The sequence below is a fragment of the Nothobranchius furzeri genome, chromosome 12, assembly GCF_043380555.1.
Source record: "Nothobranchius furzeri strain GRZ-AD chromosome 12, NfurGRZ-RIMD1, whole genome shotgun sequence".
NCBI classification, from domain to species: Eukaryota; Metazoa; Chordata; class Actinopteri; order Cyprinodontiformes; family Nothobranchiidae; genus Nothobranchius; species Nothobranchius furzeri.
Window position 1 is genome coordinate 9,112,269 of NC_091752.1, and position 12,184 is coordinate 9,124,452.

Sequence of the window (12,184 nt, forward strand, 5' to 3'; positions counted from 1 at the left end):
CTTAAAAAACTAACATTTCCCCCGTAAAATATATTTTCCTCCTAAAAGTAATCATGACCACACAACATATCTCCCCAAAGCTATAAAAGTGTTCCTACAGGTTTCTTCAACTTAAATTTAAGTCTGTTTAAGATCTTTCTAAAGCCATATAGAAAATTAATACCTATTTCACAGCACTATCAGCAAAATAAAAAAAAATAAATCAAATTAAATTATTGAACTAGTTTTCATTTATTTATCTATATATCTTTACCAATATATTTTGACAAAACACTGGGTGGGCACTTGGTAGAAGATCAGTTATATTTTTAAACAAATGGTTAAAAATATAACCGGATCTATCTGGTTTGACATTAGAACGTTAACAATAAATTATGTTGCCTATATTTTTAAGTTAAATTTTAAGAAGGTTTTTTTATTGTTAATTTTATGACCCTAATTTATTTCTTGCAGTATTTCTATTGTATAAAAGCAATAGTGCAAACAGTAAAGACACAGAATTGAAATAAATGTCTAAAAATAGCCTTTATTAATATTAATGCTTCTCTTCATGTCATCACTTGTTTGGAATATTTTGATGAACTTCAGAAGAAAAATGCAGTACAGAAAACTTACGTCCAACACAAATTTTAAGACCCAGATGCCAAAATTGAAGGGTTTCTCCAGTCTTATAAAGATATTACTTTCAAATTCATAAATTCAATGCTTTTAAGACTCCGCAGGAACCCTGTAAACATTTCTCCTCAAAAGTAAGTCACCCTGCATATGTAAAATAGGCTATATGTATTATCTAAAACTCATAATGCAATGAAAAAAGAGAATGATTAATCAACATAACTGAATTGCTTCAATTGGTAACAAGCAATTTAATTAAGTTTATCCAACCTGAATTATTAAAATTGTACTAATAATTTAAGTTGGATAAACTTAATTTAAGTGTTTGTTACCAACTGAAGCAATTTTTTAAGTTGGATCAACTTTTTCTTTTTACAGTGTGGAAAAAAACTTTTATTTCCAAGTTTATAAAACATTCGCCCCAACATTAGTCCTCGATATTGTTAAAACAGAGAAAGAAAAAACCTAGCTTACCTTTGTACCTTTGACAATATATTTTTGTCAAAATATATTGGTAAAGTTGTATAGATAAATAAATGAAAACTAGTTGAACAATTTTATTTATTTTTATGGTTGAATATTTGATAATTCATGTATCAAAGGGTTAAGCTTTTTATGTTCGTATCTGAGTTCTACACCTGATGGGCTTTATTATTATGGTTAGAGTGCTAATCTGATATGTGTAATTAAATAAACGTTTTGCTCAGTCAAGTGTCAACAGAATAACATGAATGTTTTCACAGTGAATGAATGTTGTCATTGTATCACCAAGGTCTGAGGAAGACAGAGTGCAGGCACGAAAAAAATGGAGAGAGGAAAGAGTAAAACAGGTGAGTTTTTTACAGCCATGATTAACATGTTATATATTTTAATTATGTTAATCATTTTTAATCTACTTCTTTATGGGACTTAATTACTTTTAAATAAACCAATTTCTTTTCTTTTACGCTTCTTGCTGGTGTTCTTGAAGGGTTGATGTAAACTCATAAGTTGAATGGTGTCACGAACTCCTCCCGCTGACTACATTTCCCAGCATTCTCGCCACCACTTCCCAACATTCCCACCACCAACGTGGCTTGCTGACGTCATCACGCCGACACTATATACAGAAGGACTGGCATTCATTCATTACTCTATCATCGTTCCTACCAGACTTTGAATCGAGTTCTCAGGCTTACCAGCCCTCAAACGTAACCAAAAGGATCTAACCACGCTGTCTACCTCCACCACTCCGCGTCTGGGCAACTGACCATCTCCGCTATGCTTCCGCTCTGCCACAAAACCTGACAGGATGACAAAGTCACAAGATGACCCAGCGGAGTTCGCTCATCTGCGTGTCGAAGTGGCTCAGCTACACACACTGAGATGATGGAGCCCCGCCTCAGCCTTTCAGAGAAGTGGGATGGGACCAGGGGGTCCCCGGAGGGCATGCTGACTGTTCTAGCAATGACTTTTGAGTGCCAGCCAGCTCGCTACCCCACTTCCTGTTCTGGTGTCGCCCTGCTGACCTCACTGCTGACGGGACGAGCTGGTGAATGGGCGGCGGCTCTTTATAACCAAAAATCTCCTGCCTGCAATGACTATGAGACTTTTGTGAAGGAGATGAAAAAATGACATTTGTTCATCCCAGCAGTGAGGACTCGGACGAGACTCGGCTGCTTCAGCTTCGCCAGGGCTCCCAGACGGTGGCTCAGTACACCTCTCACTTCCGGACGACAGCCACTTGGTTGACGTGGGATGACGCCGCCCTAAAGGCCGTTTATCTGGAGGGGTTGTCCCCTAGAATCCGGGAGGGCATGATCGGACATGAGGCCCCAACCTCCCTGGACCTGGCAGTGAATCTTGCTCTTCAGTTGGACCGCTGCATCCTGAACAGGCCGAGCACCATGTCAGCTCCCATCCACACCAGAACGTCACCCCATCGTCCGGCCCACCAACCGACGGAGGAACCGATGCAGCTTGGACATCTGCCCCCTGAGGAACGGGCACGGCGCTATCAGGAGGGACAATGCACTTACTGTGGGGATTTGGGTCACCACCGTGGCACTTGTCCAAGAAGACCGGGAAACGGTCCCTCCGGGTCGGAGTAGGGGCTGTCCCGCCCGGAGTCTCCCCTTTTCCGGTTCCACACCGCACCACTCTCCCGGTCTCCCTCCACCTGGACCAAGGCCCGACCAGACTGCAGGCTCTTTTAGACACTGGGGCCGCGGAGTGTTTTATCGACCAAGGACTGGTTACTCAGCTCAAGATACCCCTCACTGCGCTCGACCGACCCATTCCTGTGACCTCTGTGCACGGCCGTCCAATCATGCCGTACCCTCTCACCCACCGAACCCAGGGCCTCCACATGACCATTGACCAACACCTGGAGACCCTCCACTTCCTGGTCATCCAGGCTCCGGCTACGCCACTCATCCTGGGTCATTCCTGGTTCTGCCGCCATGAGCCTCACATCTCCTGGTCCACCAGTAATGTCCTGGCCTGGGGCGCGGGTTGCCAGAACCACCGGGGCTCCCCTGCACCTCGGACTGGAGCAGCTCCTCCCAAAGACGTAGACCTGACGCTTGTTCCTCCTCAATACCACGACCTCGCTCAGGTCTTTGCTAAAGAACCCACTACCAGGTTACCTCCTCATCGACCCTATGACCTGGAGATCAGGCTCCAGCCCAGCACCACCACCCCTCGGGGTCGCCTGTACTCCCTCTCTCCGGCGGAGGCCCGGGCTATGGACAATTACATAACGGATGCCCTCCAGAAGGGGTTCATCTGTCCCTCAACATCCCCCGGTGCCGCAGGGTTTCTCTTTGTAAAGAAGAAGGAGGGAGATCTCCGGCCCTGTATTGACTATCGAGGGTTAAATAAAATAATGATCAGGGACCGCCACCCTCTTCCTCTCATGGGCACCGCCCTGGATGCCATCACCCAAGCCGCTGTATTTACCAAACTGGACCTGTGCAGTGCTTACAACCTGATCCGTATCAAGGAGGGTGAGGAGTGGAAGACAGCGTTTATCACGCCCACCGGCCACTATGAATACTTAGTGATGCCTTTTGGCCTCTGCAACAGCCCCGCCGTCTTCCAGCGGTTCATTACAGATATGCTAAGAGACATGTTGGGCCGTTGGGTCTTTGTATATCTGGATGATATCCTCATCTACTCCCGCACGGTCGAGGAGCACATCCGGCATGTTCGGGCTGTTCTGTCCCACCTCCTGGACCATGAACTGTACTGCAAACTGGAGAAGTGTGCGTTTCACCAGGAGTCCACCTCCTTCCTGGGTTTTACCATCTCCTCCCGGGGCCTGAAGATGGATCCTCAGAAGGTGCAGGCAGTAGCTCAGTGGCCTCTACCCACGACCCTGAAGCAGTTGCAAAGCTTCCTGGGCTTCTCGAACTTTTACCAGAGGTTCATACGCAACTTCAATTCCCTCGCAGCACCTCTGACCTCCCCTACCAAAACCACCAACCAGCCTTGCCCTTTCCGCCTTACTCCAGAGGCTGTCCGTGCTTTCCATGATCTGGTCGGGCGCTTTATTAAGGAACCCATCCTCCTCCACCTGGACCAGACCCGGCCCTTCGTCGTTGAGGTGGACGCCTCTGATGTGGGAGTGGGGGCCGCCCTCTCGCAACGGGGTCTGGACTCTAAGCTCCACCCATGCACCTACTTCTCCCGGAAGTTTTCCTCCACACAGCAGAACTATGGGGTCGGCGACAGAGAACTGCTGGTAATAAAATGGGCCCTGGAGGAATGGCGGCAGTGGCTCTTGGGGACCACCAACCCTTTTCTGATCTGGACCGACCACCAGAATCTCATCCACCTTCAGACCGCTCGGCAACTCAATCCTCATCAGGCTCGGTGGGCCCTCTTTTTCGAGCCATACAATTTTCATATCGCCTACAGGCCTGGCTCCAAGAACCTCAAGGCGGATGCTCTCTCTCTGCATTTCGCACCAGATTCAAGCCCCCCGGAGCCTCAGACCGTTCTGCCGCCTCAACGCTTCCTGGCCTCCCTCCAATGGCCGTTGGAACAATCCATAAGAGCCGCACTTCCTGGCGATCCGGCGCCCCCAGAGACTCCACCGAACCGCTTCTACGTTCCGACCTCCTGCCGACGAGAGGCACTCACGTGGGGGCATTGTTTGCGGTTCGTGGGACATCAAAGCCAAGCTCGTACCCTCCAGTTCCTCCGTCGGTCTCTCGGCCGTCTATGAGGAGGGATGTCCGCGAGTTTACTGCTGCATGTGATGTGTGTGCTCGATCCAAGTCCTCTAATCGACCCGGCGCTGGAGAGTTACAACCTCTCCCTGTGCCCAAGCGGCCGTGGTCACACATCGGGCTGGATTTTGTCACGGGACTGCCGGTTGTTGACCACCTGGACACCATACTAACCATCACGGACCGTTTCTCCAAGGCCGTGCACTTAGTGGCCCTGGCCGGCCTCCCCACTGCCAAGAGAACGGCCGAACTGCTCCTCGAAGAGGTGGTGCGGCTCCATGGTTTCCCCCAGGATGTGGTTTCCGACCGGGGACCCCAGTTCGTCTCACGCTTCTGGAAAGCTTTCTGTTGCCTGGTCGGCGCTTCCACCAACTTGTCCTCTGGGCACCATCCGCAGACAAACGGTCAGACAGAGAGAGCTAACCATCAGCTTGGACGCTACTTACGCTGCTTAGCTTCGTCTCAGCCGACCACCTGGCCCCGCTTCCTCCTATGGGCGGAACTGTCACACAACCTCCAGACCTCCTCTGCCACGAGTCTGTCTCCCTTCGAGACCTGTTATGGGTACCAGCCCCCTCTGTTCGAGCATCAGGTGCCTGAGGTGGAGGTCCCTGCTGCCCAGACGCTGGTCCGCCGCTGTCGGCTCGCCTGGATCCGGGCCCGTGCGGCCATCACTCGGACCAACACGGAGTACTCCCGTCAACACCGCCGCCGCCACCGGCCTGGCCCCGTCTTCCGGTCTGGCGATCAGGTGTGGCTCTCCTCCGCGAATCTGAGGATGTCGGCTGGCTCCCGGAAGCTCACTCCTCGCTTCCTGGGTCCGTTCCCTGTCCTCTGGGTCATCAATCCCGTCACTTACCATCTGCGACTCCCGACTACTCTCCGGATCCACCCGGTCTTTCATGTCTCCCAGCTGAAGCTGGTGGTTTCCTCTCCTCTCCATCCTCCTCCGACCCGGGTGCCTCCGCCCCACTGTGTGGAGGGGGATCGTGTCTACACGGTCCGCAAGGTTCTGGACGCTCGCCGCCGGGGACGTGGTTGGCAGTACCTTGTGGACTGGGAGGGGTACGGTCCGGAGGAGCGCTCTTGGGAGCCCATGAGCTCGTTTGTCGACCCTACCCTGCTAACTGACTTCTGGGCCCTCCGTCCTGGGACTTCGGGGGGCCGTCCCTCGAGGGGGGGGTTCTGTCACGAACTCCTCCCGCTGACTACATTTCCCAGCATTCTCGCCACCACTTCCCAACATTCCCGCCACCAACGTGGCTTGCTGACGTCATCACGCCGACACTATATACGGAAGGACCGGCGTTCATTCATTACTTTGTCATCGTTCCTACCAGACTTTGAATCGAGTTCTCAGGCTTACCAGCCCTCAAACCTAACCAAAAGGATTTAACCACGCTGTCTACCTCCACCACTCCGCGTATGGGCAACAGACCATCTCCGCTACGCTTCCACTCTGCCACAAAACCTGACAAATGGTTGACGTTACAGTGACAAGACCGGTGAGAGATTAGCTGCAGCAGTGTTTATTTCAGTGACCTTGTTATCTTTACTCCGTTTTTTTTTCACCCTTCTTGCAACTTTTTCCAAAGTTATTGTTACCATTTGGATGTAATGGGTGTGTCACTGAGCTTCAAGGCTGCTGACAGCTTCTCTCCTGTATCAGACGCACATCTGTGCTGCAGTTTGGAAAGGCCACAGCATCAGCTGTTTGGCTAGCTGTTAGCATTGAAAATAAGGCTTATATTATGTACAGTTATTAGATGAAATTAAAAGATTAGATTACTTACAGATCATACATAAATCATACATAATTAATATAAAGTATGTTTTTAATCTCATGACAGCAGTAATTTTAATATTGTCTTTATTTTTGATTAGGAGAATTCTCTGCTTGAGGACACCTTTTGAGGCAGCAAGGTGGTGTACCACAAGGTCCTTCAAAGGAAACATTTCCCTTCCCCAGGTCATCATGGACAGGGAAGCTTGCCGGAGGGCATTGGAGAGGTCATGCTTCTGTGATGGCCTGGATGAAGAGGTGATGAATAATTGCAGGGAACCGTTCCTGTTCATGTTTAGTTTTCAGTTAGACTATGAGGAGTTCTGCAAAGAAATTGAGGAAAAAAGGAAGATGAAGGTGTTTTCTGGCTTTGAAATGCCATAGTATAGTGGTGTCAAACAGTTTTTGCATTCTGTTTCCTCATTACATTGTTTTTTGGAGGTTCTCTTGTTTTCTTGTGTGCTTTTTGGTTCATTTGTTCTTTTTTTTATTCCTGTGTTGGCTGTTTGCTCTATTAAATTTACCTTTTTTGAAAAATGTAGTCTGCATTCTTGTGTGTCTCACACAATGTCTCACCACCCCGCCTCAAACCCTGGCGTGTTTTAAGAGGTATCAACACAATTTAAGTCTCTGGTCCTCTGTGTCACACCCTGTCCTGTCTCCCTGTTTAGTTCAGTTCTGTGTCTCGTTAATTACCCCCACCAGCCTCTTGTTTCCCAATCACCTTAGCTCCCATTCCTCCTTTATTTAAACCCCGTCTGTTTTGTGTCCTGTGTGGAGTCATTGTTCCAGTGTCAGTGTGCGTCCTAATAAACCTGTGAAGTTAATCCTACCTGTCTGCCTGCTTCCTCCCCGGTCTGGATCCTCGCCTTAGCTCCGCTCCACTCCGCAGTACGTTGTGACAGAATGACTCCACCACCCAGTAATGGATCCAGCGGGGAGATTCTCCCGTGGAGTTGCCTTCTCCAGTGGCTCACGTCTGACCACCGGCCAGCTTCTCCATCTTCTTCTGCTCCAGATCCGCCTCGCCGCAGACGACGGCACCGACCTGCACCCTCGGCTATCCTCGCCGCCCTCCCGGAACCAGATGGGAGTTTGGACCGGGAGACGCTCCAGGATCTCTCCAGCTATGAGGGCACAAGGCTGTTTATCTGCTCCCCCAGAGTCGGTCCACGGCGTGGGGAAAGACGCCGGACTCCACCACCATCCGGGGTCTCCAGACGGAGCTGTGAGCTCGCTTCTGCCCCTGCCCGGCGCGGCTGTTCGGACACGCCCCCGGCCAGACCACCAGTCCCGTCTCCTGCCGAACCGGCGCCTCCGTCGTCTGCAGGGGGAGGAGCAGCAATCTCAGCCCGGCTGATAGAGCTCCAGGCGGAGCTCGGCCGGTTCCGCAAGCTCATCAGCCGCCAGGATTCTCACCTTGATGCTCTATCCTCCTCGTCTCAGGGCCAGGGAGCGAGCCCGGGGTTCACCCAGCGGAGCTCGCCGGTCAGCAGGCTGAACTGGTCCAGCTCCGTCGGACGCTCAGCCTCAGGGAGCTACAGCTGGATGATCTGACCTCCCTCCTCTCCTCATCGTTCCAAGTTCTCCCAGCAGCGGCTCTGCCACCGGCCCAGAAGCTGACGAATCGGGTCCAGAAGCAGACGGTACCGGCCCATAAGCCGACGGAGCGGGCCCAGAGGCAGAGGGTACCGACCCGGAAGCAGACGGTACCGGATCCGGTCCAAGAATCGGCGGTCCAGAAGTCGAGGGACCAGAAGCCGACTCCTCCGGGCCAGAAGCAGACGGTTCCGGTCCAGAGACCAGCGGTCCAGAGGTCGATGGTCCGAAAATCGAAGGACCAGAAGTCGACGCCCCCGGACCCGAAGCCGACGCCCCCGGACCAGAAGTCGATGGTGGTCGACGCCCCTTCCTGTTCTGAAGTCGACGCCCCTTCCTGTTCTGAAGTCGACGTGCCCGAAGTCGTCTCCTCTTCTGAAGTCGACGTGCCCGAAGTCGTCTCCTCTTCTGAAGTCGACGTGCCCGAAGTCGTCTCCTCTTCTGAAGTCGACGTGCCCGAAGTCGTCTCCTCTTCTGAAGTCGACGTGTCCGAAGTCGTCCCCTCTTCTGAAGTCGACGTGTCCGAAGTCGTCTCCTCTTCTGAAGTCGACGTGCCTGAAGTCTTCTCCTCTTCTGAAGTCGACGTGCCCGAAGTCGTCTCCTCTTCTGAAGTCGACGTGTCCGAAGTCGTCTCCTCTTCTGAAGTCGACGTGTCCGAAGTCGTCTCCCAAGTCGACGTGTCTGAAGTCGTCTCCCAAGTCGACGTGTCTGAAGTCGTCTCCTCTTCTGAAGTCGAAGTGTCCGAAGTCGTCTCCTCTTCTGAAGTCGACGTGTCCGAAGTCGTCTCCCAAGTCGACGTGTCCGAAGTCGTCTCCCAAGTCGATGTGTCTGCAGTCGTCTCCCAAGTCGACGTGTCTGCAGTCGTCTCCCAAGTCGACGTGTCTGAGGTCGTCTCCCAAGTCGACGTGTCTGAGGCCGTCTCCCAAGTCGGCTCGTCTGAAGTCGACGGCTCATCTGATGACGTCTCCCATGTCGGCTTGTCTGGTGACGTCGCCTCCTCTGAAGTCAGCTCGTCTGAGGACGTCGCCTCCTCTGAAGTCGGCTCATCTGATGACGTCGCCTCCCAAGTCGGCTCGTCTGATGACGTCGCCTCCCAAGTCGGCTCCTCTGATGACGCCGCCTCCCAAGTCGGCTCGTCTGATGACGTTGCCGCCCAAGTTGGCTCGTCTGATGACGTCGCCTCCCAAGTCGGCTCCTCTGAAGTCGGCTCGTCTGATGAAGTTGCCTCCCAGGTCGGCTCCTCTGAAGTCGGCTCGTCTGATGACGTCGCCTCCCAGGTCGGCTCCTCTGAAGTCGGCTCGTCTGATGACGTCGCCTCCTCTGAAGTCGCCTCCTCTGAGGACGTCGCCTCCTCTGATGTCGCCTCCTCTTCTGAAGTCGCCTCGTCTGAGGATGCTCTCTGCACTCCAGAGGTTGACGCTCTCTTCTCTCCAGGTATCGACGCTCCTTCCAGTCCAACGTCTCCACTGTCTCCGGTTCCAATGGTGGTTCTGGAGGTCACTCCGGCCCAGCCTGCAGAGACTTTGTCACCGGCCCAGCCTGCAGAGACGTTGTCACCGGCCCAGCCTGCAGAGACGTTGTCACCGGCCCAGCCTGCAGGGCTCCTCTATCGTAGACGCAGGCCCCCAAGGGTCCGTCCTTGTCTCCTCCTCTGCCGCAGGCACCGGCCTCCAGAGGCCCGTCGCCTCCTCATCTGCCGAAGGTGCCGGCCTCCATGGGCCCGTCGCCTCTTCATCTGCCGCAGGCGCCGGCCTCCAAGGGCCCGTCGCCTCCTCTTCTGCCGCAGGCGCCGGCCTCCAAGGGCCCGTTGCCTCCTCTTCTGCCACAGGCGCAGGCCTCCAAGGGCCCGTCGCCTCCTCTTCTGCCGCAGGCGCAGGCCCCTCGACTCTGCTGATCCCTGCCGCCTCTCCGTCGGTCCCTCGGTTCCTCTGGGCCCTCCCTCCGGTTCCCCCTCCTCCCGCCCTGCTCCTTGTTCCTGTGGGCGTCTGGGATCTGCCCTTTGAGGGGGGGGGGGGGGGGTGTACTGTCACACCCTGTCCTGTCTCCCTGTTTAGTTCAGCTCTGTGTCTCGTTAATTACCCCCACATGCCTCTTGTTTCCCAATCACCTTAGCTCCTGGTCCTCCTGTATTTAAACCCCGTCTGTTTTGTGTCCTGTGTGGAGTCATTGTTCCAGTGTCAGCGTGCGTCCTAATAAACCTGTGAAGTTAATCCTACCTGTCTGCCTGCTTCCTCCCCGGCCTGGATCCTCGCCTTAGCTCCGCTCCACTCCGCAGCACGTCGTGACACTCTGATATAACGGAGTGTACACCAAATTTACCCGTGTCTGTCTATACTGTTTTGCACTCACTTGGGAAATGACTATTAAAATAAAGGCAGCATTGATCAAATAAACTATTACAATGGTTTTGACAGGTTCAAAGAATAGTCTTATCAAATGCTTGAACCTTTTATATAGGTACCAAAAGTATAGCTAAAAGACACAAATACCTATGTGCTATAAATACACATACCATACAAAAGTAGAAAAAAAATAAAAATATCAGAACAGATTGGATCAAAAATGGTGCCTGTAATTATCTGCTCTTTAAAATTATCATGGCATCCAGCAAACAAGTAATTTGATTACCAATGTTATGCTTTACATGGGTTTTGTGGGTTTTTAGGGCTTTCTAATCCTTAGAAAGGGGCTACTCGCGTTTTCCCGGTTCCATTGAAGAGGGGCAGGAGTCAAATAGTTGTCTCTGCCCACCTCTAAACGTTTGACCCCAGCAGGCAGCCAGGGGCTACTCAAGCCCCCACAACGGAGCTCTAAAAATGAGTCAACCCCGGAAGTACCAAAAATTGCAGTTCCACCCTCATCCGCTGGGGGCTGGTGTCAGAAGCGAGCAAATCCTCATTGACTCCCATGTTAAAAATACCAATTTCACAGCAGATATAAACATGTTTACAGCCAGGTACCAGAACATATTTTTTGTTTAAATTATCTAGTTTACACTCATGACAACTCTGAGGGGGCGGGGGGGGGGGGGGGGGGGGGGGTCTCACTCTTCTAAGTGTATTAAAAGCCTAAAATTCTGTATAATTAATGAGCATCCGACACACGTGACCGCCGCCTCAGACCCACGTGACCACAGAGCTAGCTCCGTGGAAAGGCCTCAGTAGAGCCTCTGTCTGGCCTGGAAACTGTTTCGGGATTTTGAGTCTCTGTTTGTGTATTCTGTTTTGGACATTATTTGTGCAATTGTTGGACAAAATGACTTGCTGTGGCATTAATTGCATTAATAGCGCGTCCAAGGAGTCTACACTTCATTTTTTTCGGTAAGTTAAATTATATGTATGTATTTTAGGTCACTGCCGCCTTTAAACTAGCTGAGTTTATCGAAGTAGCTAGCTAACTATCATTTTAGCATGTAGCATGTACTGTTTAACCATGAAATTTAGATGTAAAATACGGTAAAATAATTAATAGGGCAAATGTTGATGGGTAAAAGGCGTTTAACATAAAAATGGGTTGAAATATGACGGAGCTCTTGGAGGGATACTTCAGTGTTCCATTCTTCCACCCGGTTTTCCCCGGCGGTCAGCCTGGTGCATGTCTGACCGATGCAGCGCCTACTAGCTGCTGCGCGGGCTGACCGCTCGTGGAGCTTTCGGACGGGGCTGACCGCTTGTGGAGCTCTCGGACTCGTAGAGAGACCTGACCTCAGAAATACTGCAGCTCAATTCCCTACCTAAATGCAAAGTTTGAGAGACGTGGTTCACTTAGGTCTGCACTGCCTTCGAGCTAATTTGTCAAGTTCACAAAATGTGGAACGGGATGTAAGTTTAGAATCAGCGGCGAATCGGAACATATCTCGAAGCCCTGGCCGACGAAACGGTCCACATGACTATTACTGTCAGGCTCGGAGAAAATTCGGTTGTTTTTGTGTCAGTCGATTCTGCAACAGTGACTCTAACTAACGAAGCACTAG